Genomic DNA, 15,061 nt, shown 5'->3' with positions numbered 1-15,061 from the left:
TTACAATGCGTGAGTAGTTTCATTACTTGATAGGGAGTTGATTAAAAAGGAACTCTTGAGTTGGAAGGATCGAAGGAGAAATTTATAGTTGGATTAAATGTTGGATTGCTATCCTGTCACCAACGCCAATCCCTTTGAACCAAGTGGGTTGTAACTCGTGAATAGATTTGGCAGTCCAACTTGTTTGACTTTCCCTTACCTAGTAAAGGATAACCAAACAGAGTAACCGTTAATTATAAATCAATCTTAAAAATCACTCCATCAATGATAGAGATTCTAACTGATCAATTCCCAGTCAAGGCTTTTATTTATATTATTTAAAATTCCTCAATTTAAATTCCAATTTACTTAGCTCAACTTCTTGGAACATCTGATTAATAAAACAGCACACTTTTCTGCAACTCGTTAGGAGACGACCTGGGACTTAAAACTCCAAGTAATTTTAATTTAAACTCTCTGTGACATATTTCTAAATTGATAGGCAGATTTTCGGTGAGTTAAGAACTATACTTGCAACGTAACCATTTTAATAAATTTTTAATTCACCAGCTTCTGCTTCCCATCAGAGGTTCATCTCCCCAAGTCTCATTACCAAATAAATTGGCATTCAACTTCATGATTGCACCAAGGAACTTGGCAACTTGTTCTTCAGTGACATCCTCATTCTCTTCAGAAGAAGAATCCTCATCAGAACTCATGAATGGCATAAGGAGGTTTAATGGAATCTCTATGGTCTCTAGATGAGCCTCAGAGTCCTTTGGTTCCTCAAAGGGATACTCCTTATTGATCATTGGACGTCCCAGGAGGTCTTCCTCCTTGGGATTCACGTCCTCCCCTTCTTCTCTAGGTTCGGCCGTGTTGACTATGTCAATGGCCTTGCACTCTCCTTTTGGATTTTCTTCTGTATTGCTTGGGAGAGCACTAGGAGGGGTTTTAGTGATTTTCTTACTCAGCTGTCCCACTTGTGCCTCCAAATTTCTAATAGAGGACCTTGTTTCTTTCATGAAACTCACAGTGGCCTTAGATCAGAGACTAAGTTTGCTAAATTAGAGGAATTTTGTTCAGAGTTCTCTGTCTATTGCTGAGTGGATGATGGAAAAGGCTTGCTATTGCTAAACCTGTTTCTTCCACCATTATTAAAGCCTTGTTGAGGCTTTTGTTGATCCTTCCATGAGAGATTTGGGTGATTTCTCCATGAGGGATTATAGGTGTTTCCATATGGTTCACCCATGTAATTCACCTCTACTATTGCAGGGTTCTCAGGATCATAAGCTTCTTCTTCAGAAGATGCCTCTTGAGTACTGTTGGATGCAGCTTGCATTTCATTCAGACTCTGAGAAATCATATTGACTTGCTGAGTCAATATTTTATTCTGGGCCAATATGGCATTCAGAGTATCAATTTCAAGAACTCCCTTCTTCTGAGGCGTCCCATTACTCACAGGATTCCTCTCAGAAGTGTACATGAACTGGTTATTAGCAACCATGTCAATGAGTTCTTGAGCTTCTGTAGGCATTTTCTTTAGGTGAATGGATCCACCTGCAGAAGTATCCAATGACATCGTAGCTAATTCAGAGAGACCATCATAGAATATATCCAGGATGGTCCATTCTGAAAGCATGTCAGAAGGACACTTTTTGGTCAGTTGCTTGTATCTCTCCCAAGCTTCATAGAGGGATTCACCTTCCTTCTGTCTGAAGGTTTGAACATCCACTCTAAGCTTACTCAGCTTTTGAGGAAGAAAGAACTTGGCTAAGAAAGCCTTGACCAGCTTATCCCAAGAGTTCAGGCTATCTTTAGGTTGAGAATCTAACCATATTCTAGCTCTGTCTCTTACAGCAAACGGAAAAATCATGAGCCTGTAGACTTCAGGATCTACTCCATTAGTCTTAGTAGTGTCACATTGATGAGCGGATAGTTTATACGCTTTTTGGCGTTGTTTTTAGTATGTTTTTAGTAGAATCTAGTTACTTTTAGGGATGTTTTCATTAGTTTTTATGTTAAATTCACATTTCTGGACTTTACTATGAATTTGTGTGTTTTTCTGTGATTTCAGGTATTTTCTGGCTGAAATTGAGGGACTTGAGCAAAAATCAGATTCAGAGGTTGAAGAAGGACTGCTGATGCTGTTGGATTCTGACCTCCCTGCACTCAAAATGGATTTTCTGGAGCTACAGAACTCAAAATGGCGCGCTTCCAATTGCATTGGAACGTAGACATCCAGGGCATTCCAGCAATATATAATAGTTTATACTTTGCCCAAGTTTAGATGACGCAAACTGGCGTTCAACGCCAGCTCTCTGCCCAATTCTGGCGTCCAGCGCCAGAAACAAGTTGCAAAGTGGAGTTTAACACCCAAACTGGCACAAAAGCTGGCGTTCAACTCCAAGAATGACCTCTCCACGTGTAGACTTCAAGCTCAGCCCAAGCACACACCAAGTGGGCCCCGGAAGTGGATTTATGCATCAATTACTTACTTCTGTAAACCCTAGTGACTAGTTTATTATAAATAGAAATTTTTATCATTGTATTCATAGTCTTGGTTATTCCGGTTCCCCTCTGGGGCCGAGACCAATGAACTCCATTATCACTTATGTATTTTCAACGGTAGAGTTTCTGCACTCCATATATTAAGGTGTGGAGCTCTGCTGTTCTTCAAAGATTAATGCAAAGTACTACTGTTTTCTATTCAATTCATCTTATTTCGCTTCTAAGATATTCATTCGCACTTCAACCTGAATGTGATGAACGTGACAATCATCATCATTCCTTATGAACGCGTGCCTGACAACCACTTCTGTTCTACATTAGAATGAATGAGTATCTCTTAGATCTCTTAATCAGAATCTTCGTGGTATCAGCTAGATTGATGGCGGCATTCATGAGAGTCCGGAAAGTCTAAACCTTGTCCGTGGTATTCCGAGTAGGACTCTGGAATTGAATAACTGTGACGAACTCCAAACTCGCGAGTGCTGGGCGTAGTGACAGATGCAAAAGGATAGTAAATTCTATTCCAGTATGATCGAGAACCTCCAAGATGATTAGCCATGCAGTGACAGTGCATCGGACCATTTTCACAGAGAGGAATAGGATGCAACCAACGACAAGGGTGATGCCTCCAGACGATTAGCCGTGCTGTGACAGAACATTTGGACCATTTTCCCGAGAGGATTGAAAGTAGCCATTGGCACCGGTGACATCCTTACACAAAGCCAACCATAGAAAGGAGTAAGACTGATTGGATGAAGACAGCAAGAAAGCAGAGGTTCAGAGGAATGAATGCATCTCCATACGCTTATCTGAAATTCTCACCAATGATTTACATAAGTATTTCTATCCTTATTTTAGTATTAATTTCGAAAACTCCATAACTATTTTATATCCGCCTGACTGAGATTTACAAGGTGACCATAGCTTGCTTCATACCAACAATCTCCGTGGGATCGACCCTTACTCACGTAAGGTTTATTACTTGGACGACCCAGTGCACTTGCTGGTTAGTTATGCGAAGTTGTGAAGATATGTTTAGACCATGGTTCTGTGCATCCGTTTTTTTGGTGCCATCGCCAGGGAATCAATTTCGAACAATAATTCACAACCTGAGTAACAATTTCGCATACCAAGTTTTTGGCGCCGTTGCCGGGGATTGTTCGAGTTTTCGGCAAGCTTTTGGTCTGGTAACATCAGTGCCAAGTTTGATCTGGCAACAACACCAAGTTTTTGGCGCCGTTGCCGGGGATTGTTTGAGTTTGGACAACTGACGGTTCATCTTGTTGCTCAGATTGGGTAACTTTCTTTTCGTTTTCTTTTCAAAAAAGTTTTCAAAAAAATTTTTCAAAAAAATCTTTCAAAAATTTCTCCTTTGTTTTCGAAAAAAAAATTTAAAAATGTTTTCAAAAAAAATTTTTTTCTTCGGAATTTTTAAGAATGAATTCTAGTGTTTCATAAAGCATGTTGAAGCCTGGCTGGCTGTAAAGCCATGCCTGTAGGGCATGTTAGGCGTGTCATGTCTGAGTTACATACTAAAGCTTGGCTGGCTATTAAGCCATGCCTGACCCTTTGATTGGAGCTTTAGACTAAAGAGCATAAGATTCCTGGAATTCATATTAAAAATTTTGGAACCCTTATTTTTCTTTTTCAAAATGATTTTCGAAAAAATTAAAAAAAAATACAAAAAAATCATAAAATCATAAAAATCAAAAATATTTTTGTGTTTCTTGTTTGAGTCTTGAGTCATGTTATAAGTTTGGTGTCAATTGCATACTCATCTTGCATTCTTTTCGAAAATTTTCATGCATTCATAGTGTTCTTCATGATCTTCAAGTTGTTCTTGGTAAGTCTTCTTGTTTGATCTTTGCATGGTTTGTGTCTTTTCTTGTTTTTCATATGCATTCTTGAATTCTTAGTGTCTAAGCATTAAAGAATTCTAAGTTTGGTGTCTTGCATGTTTTCTTTGCATTAAAATTTTTTCAAAAATATGTTCTTGATGTTCATCATGATCTTCATAGTGTTCTTGGTGTTCATCCTAACATTCATAGCATTCTTGCATGCATTCATTGTTTTGATCTAAAAATTTCATGCATTGCATCATTTTAGTGTTTTTCTCTCTCATCATTAAAAATTCAAAAATCAAAAAAAAAATATCCTTCCCTTTTTCTTCTCATCAAATTCAAAAATTTGAGTTGACTTTTTCAAAAATTTTTAAAATCAAGTTGTTTCTTATGAGCCAAATCAAATTTTCAATTTGAAAATCTTATCTTTTTCAAAATCTTTTTCAAAAATCAAATCTTTTTCATTTTTCTTAGTTATTTTCGAAAATTCTAAAAACATTTTTCAAAAAAAAAATCTTTTTCTATTTTTATCACATAATTTTCGAAAATATCATCATCAATTAATGTTTTGATTCAAAAATTTCAAGTTTGTTACTTGCTTGTTAAGAAAGATTCAAACTTTAAGTTCTAGAATCATATCTTGTGATTTCTTGTGAATCAAGTCATTAATTGTGATTTTAAAAATCAAATCTTTTTGAAAAACTAATTTCTATCATATCTTTTCAAAAATATCTTCTTATCTTACCTTTTTCAAAAAAGTGATTGCAAAATATCTTTTCTAACCTCCTAACTTCTTATCTTTTCAAAATTTGTTTCAACTAACTAACTAACTTTTTGTTTGTTTCTTACCTTTTTCAAAACTACCTAACTAACTCTCTCTCTCTAATTTTCAAAAAAATCTTCCCTTTTTTTCAAAATTTCTTTTTAATTAGACTAATTATTTTATTTTTTATTTGAATTTTCGAAAAACTACTAACCTTTTTCAAAAACTATTTTCGAAAATCACTAACTCTTTTTCAAAAATTATTTTCAAAAATCCTTCTCCCTCATCTCCTTCTATTTATTTATTCATCTACTAACACTTCTCTTCATCTCACATCTCTGCTCCTATCATCACCTTGGTGTTTGGATTCTTCATTCTTCTTCACCCCTATTCCTTTTCTTCTTCTATTAACAATAAGGAACCTCTTTACTGTGACATAGAGGATTCCTCTTCTTTTCTTTTTCTCTTCTCTTTCTTATAAGCAGGGACAAAGAAAAAGGCATTCTTGTTGAAGCTGATCCAGAACCTGAAAGGACTCTGAAGAGAAAACTAAGAGAAGCTAAATTACAACAATCCAGAGACAACCTTATTGAAAATTTCGAACAAGTAAAGGAGATGGCAGCTGAACCCAACAACAATAATGCAAGGAGAATGCTTGGTGACTTTACTGCACCTAATTCCAATTTACATGGAAGAAGCATCTCCATTCCTACCATTGGAGTAAACAATTTTGAGCTGAAACCTCAGCTAGTTTCTCTGATGCAGCAGAACTGCAAGTTTCATGGACTTCCATCTGAAGATCCTTTTCAGTTCTTAACTGAATTCTTGCAGATCTGTGATACTGTTAAGACTAATGGAGTAGATCCTGAAGTCTACAGGCTCATGCTTTTCCCTTTTGTTGTAAGAGACAAACCTAGAATATGGTTGGACTCTCAACCCAAAGACAGCCTGAACTCTTGGGATAAGCTGGTCACGGCTTTCTTAGCCAAATTCTTTCCTCCTCAAAAGCTGAGCAAGCTTAGAGCTGATGTTCAAACCTTCAGACAGAAAGAAGGTGAATCCCTCTATGAAGCTTGGGAAAGATACAAGCAGCTGACCAAAAAGTGTCCTTCTGACATGCTTTCAGAATGGACCATCCTGGATATATTCTATGATGGTTTATCTGAGCTATCAAAGATGTCATTGGATACTTCAGCAGGTGGATCCATTCACCTAAAGAAAACGCCTGCAGAAGCTCAAGAACTCATTGACATGGTTGCTAATAACCAGTTCATGTACACTTCTGAGAGGAATCTTGTGAGTAATGGGACGCCTCAGAAGAAGGGAGTTCTTGAAATTGATACTCTGAATGCCATATTGGCCCAGAATAAAATATTGACTCAGCAAGTCAATATGATTTCTCAGAGTCTGAATGAAATGCAAGCTGCATCCAACAGTACTCAAGAGGCATCTTCTGAGAAAGAAGCTTATGATCCTGAGAATCCTGCAATAGCAGAGTTAAAATACATGGGTGAACCATATGGAAACACCTACAATCCATCATGGAGAAATCACCCAAATCTCTCATGGAAGGATCAAAAGCCTCAACAAGGCTTTAATAATGGTGGAAGAAACAGGTTTAGCAATAGCAAGCCTTTTCCATCATCCATTCAGCAACAGACAGAGAATTCTGAGCAGAATCCATCTAGCTTAGCAAATTTAGTCTCTGATCTATCTAAGGCCACTGTGAGTTTCATGAATGAAACAAGGTCTTCCATTAGAAATTTGGAAGCACAAGTGGGCCAGCTGAGTAAAAGGATCACTGAAATCCCTCCTAGTACTCTCCCAAGCAATACAGAAGAGAATCCAAAAGGAGAGTGCAAGACCATTGAATTAATTACCATGGCCGAACCCACAAGAGAGGAGAAGGACGTGAATCCCAAGGAGGAAGACCTCTTGGGACGTCCAGTGATCAATAAGGAGCTTCCCTCTGAGGAACCTAAGGAATCTGAGACTCATCTAGAGACCATAGAGATTCTATTGAACCTTCTTATGCCATTCATGAGCTCTGATGAGTATTCCTCTTCTGAAGAGAATGAGGATGTTACTGAAGAGCAAGCTGCCAAGTTCCTTGGTGCAATCATGAAGCTAAATGCCAAATTATTTGGTATTGAAACTTGGGAAGATAAACCTCCCTTGTTCACTAATGAACTAAGTGATCTGGATCAACTGACATTGCCTCAGAAGAGACAGGATCCTGGAAAGTTCATAATACCTTGTACCATAGGCACCATGATCTTTAAGGCTCTGTGTGACCTTGGTTCAAGAATAAACCTCATGTCCCTCTCTGTAATAGAGAAACTGGGAATCTATGGGGTGCAAGCTGCTAAAATCTCATTAGAGATGGCAGACAATTCAAGAAAACAGGCTTATGGACAAGTAGAGGACGTGTTAGTAAAGGTTGAAGGCCTTTACATCCCTGCTGATTTCATAGTCCTGGATACTGGAAAGGAAGAGGATGAATCCATCATCCTAGGAAGACCTTTCCTAGCCACAGCAAGAGCTGTGATTGATGTGGACAGAGGAGAATTGATCCTTCAATTAAATAAGGACAACCTTGTGTTTACAACTCAAGGATCTCTCTCTGCATCCATGGAGAGGAAGCAGAAAAAGCTTCTCTCAAAGCAGAGTCAACCAAAGCCCCCACTGTCAAACTCTAAGTTTGGTGTTGGGAGGCCACAACCAAACTCTAAGTTTGGTGTCAAACCCCCATATCCAAACTCTAAGTTTGGTATTGGGAGGTCTCAACAAAGCTCTGCACATCTGTGAGGCTCCATGAGAGCCCACTGTCAAGCTATTGACATTAAAGAAGCGCTTGTTGGGAGGCAACCCAATGTTTATTTATCTAATTTTATTTTTTTCATATTTTCTTAGGTTCATGATCATGTGGAATCACAAAATAAACGAAAAATTTAGAAACAGAATCAAAAACAGCAGAAGAAATATCACACCCTGGAGGAAGCACCTGCCTGGCGTTCAACGCCAGAACAAAGCATGGTTCTGGCGCTGAACGCCCAAAATGGGCAGTATCTCGGCGCTGAACACCCAAAATGGGCATCATCTGGGCGCTGAACGCCAGAATTGCACCCTGGAGAGGAGCTGGCGCTAAACGCCCAGAACAAGCATGGTTCTGGCATTCAACACCAGAAATGGGCAACAAATGGGTGTTGAACGCCCAAAATGGGCACCAACCTGGCACTGAACGCCCAGAGTTGTGTGCAAGGGCATTTTACATGCCTAATTTGGTGCAAGGTTGTAAATCCTTGAATACCTCAGGATCTGTGGACCCCACAGGATCATCTCAGGATCTGTGGACCCCACAGGATCCCCACCTACCTCCACTCACTCTCTTCTCTCTTTTCAATCATCCTCTATTCCCAATAAACACTCTTCCCCAAAACCCTTCACCTATCACCTCCATCTCTCTTCCCTATTAACCCTTCACCACTCACATCCACCCACTCTTCCCCATAAACCTACCCAATAAACTCCACCTACCTTCAAAATTCAAATCAATTTCCCACCCAAACCCACCCATATGGCCGAACCTTAACCCCCCCTCCCTTCCCTATATAAAGCCTTCCATTCTTCCTCATTTTCACACAACACAACCCTCTCTTCTCTTCTTGGCCGAAAGACACCTCCCCCTCTTCTCCATCTTTTCTTCTTCTTCTTCATCTAATTCTTTATTTTCTTGCTCGAGGGCGAGCAATATTCTAAGTTTGGTGTGGTAAAAGCATAAGCTTTTTATTTTTCCATTACCATTGATGGCACCTAAGACCGGAGAATCCTCTAGAAAAGGGAAAGGGAAGACAAAAACCTCCACCTCCGAGTTATGGAAGATGGAAAGATTCATCTCCAAAGCTCATCAAGACCACTTCTATGATGTTGTGGCCAAGAAGAAGGTGATCCCCGAGGTCCCTTTCAAACTTAAAAGAAATGAGTATCCGGAGATCCGACATGAAATTCAAAGAAGAGGTTGGGAAGTTCTAACAAATCCCATCCAACAAGTCGGCATCCTAATGGTTCAAGAGTTCTATGCCAATGCATGGATCACCAAGAACCATGATCAAAGTAAGAACCCGGATCCAAAGAACTATGTTACAATGGTTCGGGGGAAATGCTTAGATTTTAGTTCGGAAAATGTGAGGTTGGCGTTTAACTTGCCTATGATGCAAGGAGATGAACGCCCCTACACTAGAAGGGTCAACTTTAATCAAAGGTTGGACCAAGTCCTCATGGACATATGTGTGGAAGGAGCTCAATGGAAGATTGACTCCAAAGGCAAGCCGGTTCAACTAAGAAGATTGGACCTCAAGCCTGTGGCTAGAGGATGGTTGGAGTTCATCCAACGCTCCATCATCCCCACTAGCAACCGATCTGAAGTTACTGTGGATCGGGCCATCATGATCCATAGCATCATGATTGGAGAAGAAGTAGAGGTTCATGAAGTCATCTCCCTTGAACTCTACAAAATAGCCAAAAAGCCCTCTCCTGGGGCAAGGCTAGCTTTTCCTCATCTTATCTGCCATCTATGTTACTCAGCTGGAGCTTCCATAGAAGGAGACATTCACATTGAGGAAGAGAAGCCCATCACTAAGAAAAAGATGGAGCAAGCAAGAGAGCCCATTCATGGAGCTCAAGAGGCGCATGAAGCTCATCACCATGAGATCCCAGAGATGCCTCATATGCATTTTCCTCCACAAAACTATTGGGAGCAAATCAACACCTCCCTAGGAGAATTAAGTTCCAACATGGGACAACTAAGGGTGGAACATCAAGAGCATTCCATCATCCTTCATGAAATAAGAGAAGATCAAAAAGCAATGAGGGAGGAGCAACAAAGACAAGGAAGAGACATAGAAGAGCTCAAGGACATCATTGGTTCCTCAAGAAGGAAACGCCACCATCACTAAGGTGGACTTATTCCTTGTTCTTACTTTCTCTGTTTTTCGTTTTCTCTATGTTAAGTGCTTATCTATGTTTGTGTCTTCATTACATGATCATTAGTAGTTAGTAACTTTGTCTTAAAGTTATGAATGTCCTATGAATCCATCACCTCTCTTAAATAAAAAATGTTTTAATTCAAAAGAACAAGAAGTACATGAGTTTTGAATTTATCCTTGAACTTAGTTTAATTATATTGATGTGGTGACAATGCTTCTTGTTTTCTGAATGTATGCTTAAACAGTGCATATGTCTTTTGAAGTTGTTGTTTAAGAATGTTAAATATGTTGGCTCTTGAAAGAATGATGACAAGGAGACATGTTATTTGATAATCTGAAAAATCATAAAAATGATTCTTGAAGCAAGAAAAAGCAGCAAAGAACAAATCATGCAGAAAAAAAAAAGAAAAAAAATAGAAAGAAAAAGCAAGCAGAAAAAAGCCAATAACCCTTAAAACCAAAAGGCAAGGGTAAATAAAGAGGATCCCAAGGCTTTGAGCATCAGTGGATAGGAGGGCCTACAGGAATAAAATCCTGGTCTAAGCGGCTAAACCAAGTTGTCCCTAACCATGTGCTTGTGGCGTGTAGGTGTCAAGTGAAAACTTGAGACTGAGCGGTTAAAGTCAAGGTCCAAAGAAAAAAAAAGAGTGTGCTTAAGAACCCTGGACACCTCTAATTGGGGACTTTAGCAAAGCTGAGTAACAATCTGAAAAGGTTCACCCAATTATGTGTCTGTGGCATTTATGTATCCGGTGGTAATACTGGAAAACAAAGTGCTTAGGGCCACGGCCAAGACTCATAAAATAGCTGTGTTCAAGAATCATCATACTGAACTAGGAGAATCAATAACACTATTTGAACTCTGAGTTCCTATAGATGCCAATCATTCTGAACCTCAATGGATAAAGTGAGATGCCAGAACTATTCAAGAGGCAAAAAGCTATAAGTCCCGCTCATTTGATTGGAGCTATGTTTCATTGATAGTTTGGAATTTATAGTATATTCTCTTCTTTTTATCCTATTTGATTTTCAGTTACTTGGGGACAAGCAACAATTTAAGTTTGGTGTTGTGATGAGCGGATAATTTATACGCTTTTTGGCGTTATTTTTAGTATGTTTTTAGTAGAATCTAGTTACTTTTAGGGATGTTTTCATTAGTTTTTATGTTAAATTCACATTTCTGGACTTTACTATGAATTTGTGTGTTTTTCTGTGATTTCAGGTATTTTCTGGCTGAAATTGAGGGACTTGAGCAAAAATCAGATTCAGAGGTTGAAGAAGGACTGCTGATGCTGTTGGATTCTGATCTCCCTGCACTCAAAATGGATTTTCGGGAGCTACAGAACTCCAAATGGAGCGCTTCCAATTGCATTGGAAAGTAGACATCCAGGGCTTTCCAGAAATATATAATAGTCCATACTTCGCCTAAGTTTAAATGACGCAAACTGGCGTTCAACGCCAGCTCTCTGCCCAATTCTGGCGTCCAGCGCCAGAAACAAGTTGCAAAGTGGAGTTCAATGCCCAAACTGGCACAAAAGCTGGAGTTCAACTCCAAGAATGACATCTTCACGTGTATACTTCAAGCTCAGCCCAAGCACACACCAAGTGGGCCCCAGAAGTGGATTTATGCATCAATTACTTACTTCTGTAAACCCTAGTGACTAGTTTATTATAAATAGAAATTTTTATCATTGTATTCATAGTCTTGGTTATTCCGGTTCCCCTCTGGGGCTGACACCGTTGAACTCCATTATCACTTATGTATTTTCAATGGTAGAGTTTCTGCACTCCATAGATTAAGGTGTGGAGCTCTGCTGTTCCTCAAAGATTAATGCAAAGTACTACTGTTTTCTATTCAATTCATCTTATTTCGCCTCTAAGATATTCATTCACACTTCAACCTGAATGTGATGAACGTGACAATCATCATCATTCCCTATGAACGCGTGCCTGACAACCACTTCCATTCTACATTAGATTGAATGAGTATCTCTTAGATCTCTTAATCAGAATCTTCGTGGTATCAACTAGATTGATGGCGGCATTCATGAGAGTCCGGAAAGTCTAAACCTTGTCCGTGGTATTCCGAGTTGGACTCTGGGATTGAATGACTGTGACGAACTCCAAACTCGCGAGTGCTGGGCGTAGTGACAGACGCAAAAGGATAGTAAATTCTATTCCAGTATGATCGAGAACCTCCAAGATGATTAGCCATGCAGTGACAGCGCATCGGACCATTTTCACAGAGAGGAATAGGATGCAACCAACGACAAGGGTAATGCCTCCAGACGATTAGCCGTGCTGTGACAGAGCATTTGTACCATTTTCCCTAGAGGATTGAAAGTAGCCATTGGCACCGGTGACATCCTTACACAAAGCCAGCCATAGAAAGGAGTAAGACTGATTGGATGAAGGCAGCAGGAAAGCAGATGTTCAGAGGAATGAATGCATCTCCATACGCTTATCTGAAATTCTCACCAATGATTTACATAAGTATTTCTATCCTTATTTTAGTATTAATTTCAAAAACTCCATAACTATTTTATATCCGCCTGACTGAGATTTACAAGGTGACCATAGCTTGCTTCATACCAACAATCTCCGTGGGATCGACCCTTACTCACGTAAGGTTTATTACTTGGACGACCCAGTGCACTTGCTGGTTAGTTATGCGAAGTTGTGAAGATATGTTTAGACCATGGTTCTATGTATCCATTTTTTTGGTGCCATCGCCAGGGAATCAATTTCGAACAATAATTCACAACCTGAGTAACAATTTCGCATACCACTCATATCTGCAAGAATTCAGTTAAGAACTGAAAAGGATCTTCAGATGGAAGTCCATGAAACTTGCAGTTTTGTTGCATTAGAGAAACTAATTGAGGTTTCAGCTCAAAATTGTTTGTTCCAATGGTAGGGATGGAGATGCTTCTTCCATGTAAATTGGAATTAGGTGCAGTAAAGTCACCAAGCATCCTCCTTGCATTATTATTATTTTTGGCTGCCATCTCCTCTTCCTGTTCGAAAATTTCTGTAAGGTTATCTCTGGATTGTTGTATTTTAGCTTCTCTTAGTTTCCTCTTCAGAGTCCTTTCAGGTTCAGGGTCTGCTTCAACAAGAATGTTCTTATCCTTGCTCCTGCTCATATGAAAAAGAGGGAACAGAAAAATAATAATAATAGGGATCCTTTTTACACAGGTATAGAGGTTCCCCTGTGTGAGTAGAAGAAGAAAAGAATGTAATGTAAAGAAGGGAGAAGAGAAAATTCGAACACAGATGGCAGAGGGAGTTCGAATTTGGGTGAGATGAAGTGTTAGTAGATGAATAAATAAATAGAAGGAGATGAGAGAGAAGGAGGATTTTTGAAAATAAAATTTTGAAAAGGGGTTAGTGATTTTCGAAAATTAGGAATGAAATCAAATTAAAATTAAAAATTGTAACAATTAGTTAATTAAAAAGAATTTTTGAAAAAGAGGGAAGAGATTTTCGAAAATTAGAGAGAGAGAGTTAGTTAGGTAGTTTTGAAAAAGATAAGAAACAAACAAAAAGTCAATTAGTTAGTTGAAAAAGACTTGAAAATCAATTTTGAAAAGATAAGAAGATAAGAAGTTAGAAAAGATATTTGAAAATCAAATTTTTGAAAAAGATAAGATTTTAAAAAAAAGATATGATAGGAAGATATGATTAGAATTAGTTTTGAAAAATATTTGATTTTTAAAATCATAATTAATGACTTGACTCACAAGAAATCACAAGATATGATTCTAGAACTTAAAGTTTGAATCTTTCTTAACAAGTAAGTAACAAACTTGAAATTTTTGAATCAAAACATTAATTGTTGAAGATATTTTCGAAAATATGATATAAAATTAAGAAAAATATTTTTGAAAAATATTTTTTTAAAATTTTCGAAAAATAAGAAAAATGAAAAAGATTTGATTTTTGAAAAAGATTTTGAAAAAGATAAGATTTTTAAATTGAAAATTTGATTTGACTCATAAGAAACAACTAAATTTTTAAAAATTTTTGAAAAAGTCAACTCAAATTTTTGAATTTTATGAGAGAAAAAAGGAAAGATATTTTTTTTATTTTTTGAATTTTTAATGATGAAAGAGAAAAACAAAAAAAATGACTCACAACATGAAAATTATGAATCAAAACACATGATGCATGCAAGAATGCTATGAATGTCAAGATGAACACCAAGAACACTTTGAAGGTCATGATGAACATCAAGAACATATTTTTGAAAAATTTTCAATGCAAAGAAAACATGCAAGACACCAAACTTAGAAATCTTTCATGTTCAGACACTATGAAGGAAAAAAATGCACATGAAAAACAAGAAAAGACACAAAACAAAAAAAAACATCAAGATCAAATAAGAAGACTTACCAAGAACAACTTAAAGATCATGAAGAACACTATGAATGCATGATTTTTTCGAAAAATACAAGATGAACATGCAATTGACACCAAACTTAAAATTTGACTCAAGACTCAAACAAGAAACACAAAATATTTTTGGTTTTTATGATTTTCTAATTTTTTTTTCGGTATTTTTTGAAAATTAATTTGAAAAAGAAAAATAAGGATTCCAAAATTTTTAATATGAATTCTAGGAATCTTGCATTCTTAGTCTAAAGCTTCAGTCCAGGAATTAGACATGGCTCACTAGCCAGCCAAGCTTTCAGTGAAAGCTCCGGTCCAAAATACTAGACATGGCCAATGGCCAGCCAAGCTTCAGCACGTAACTCAGATATACTACTCATTAATTATCAAATTAACTTGCCTCTATGAAGATGGTTTGGAAGCCTCAGTCCAAAAGGATTTAGACATGGCTTTACAGCCAGCCAGGCTTCAACATGCTTCATGAAACACTAGAATTCATTCTTAAAAATTCTGAAGAACATAAATAAAAAATTTTTTTTTTTAAAAATAAAGGAGAAATTTTTGAAAGATTTTTGAAAACTTTTTGAAAA

The 15,061-nt window shown here is 37.7% G+C and overlaps 2 non-coding genes across 2 annotated transcripts; one reads left to right on the top strand and one right to left on the bottom strand.

Annotated features, from left to right (window-relative positions):
* The first annotated feature begins 1,615 nt into the window (after positions 1-1,615).
* LOC112752380 (small nucleolar RNA R71) lies at positions 1,616-1,723 on the top strand. The gene has a single exon (XR_003176819.1). It is a non-coding gene; the product is annotated as a small nucleolar RNA R71 (small nucleolar RNA).
* A 4,385-nt stretch (positions 1,724-6,108) lies between these two features.
* On the bottom strand, positions 6,109-6,216 carry LOC112752814 (small nucleolar RNA R71). Its single transcript, XR_003177228.1, has one exon. It is a non-coding gene; the product is annotated as a small nucleolar RNA R71 (small nucleolar RNA).
* Between the last annotated feature and the right edge of the window lie 8,845 nt (positions 6,217-15,061).

The sequence above is a fragment of the Arachis hypogaea genome, chromosome 15, assembly GCF_003086295.3.
Source record: "Arachis hypogaea cultivar Tifrunner chromosome 15, arahy.Tifrunner.gnm2.J5K5, whole genome shotgun sequence".
Taxonomy (NCBI): Eukaryota; Viridiplantae; Streptophyta; class Magnoliopsida; order Fabales; family Fabaceae; genus Arachis; species Arachis hypogaea.
The sequence above is the reverse complement of the archived record's forward strand: the minus strand, read 5'-3'. Positions and strand labels throughout refer to the sequence as shown.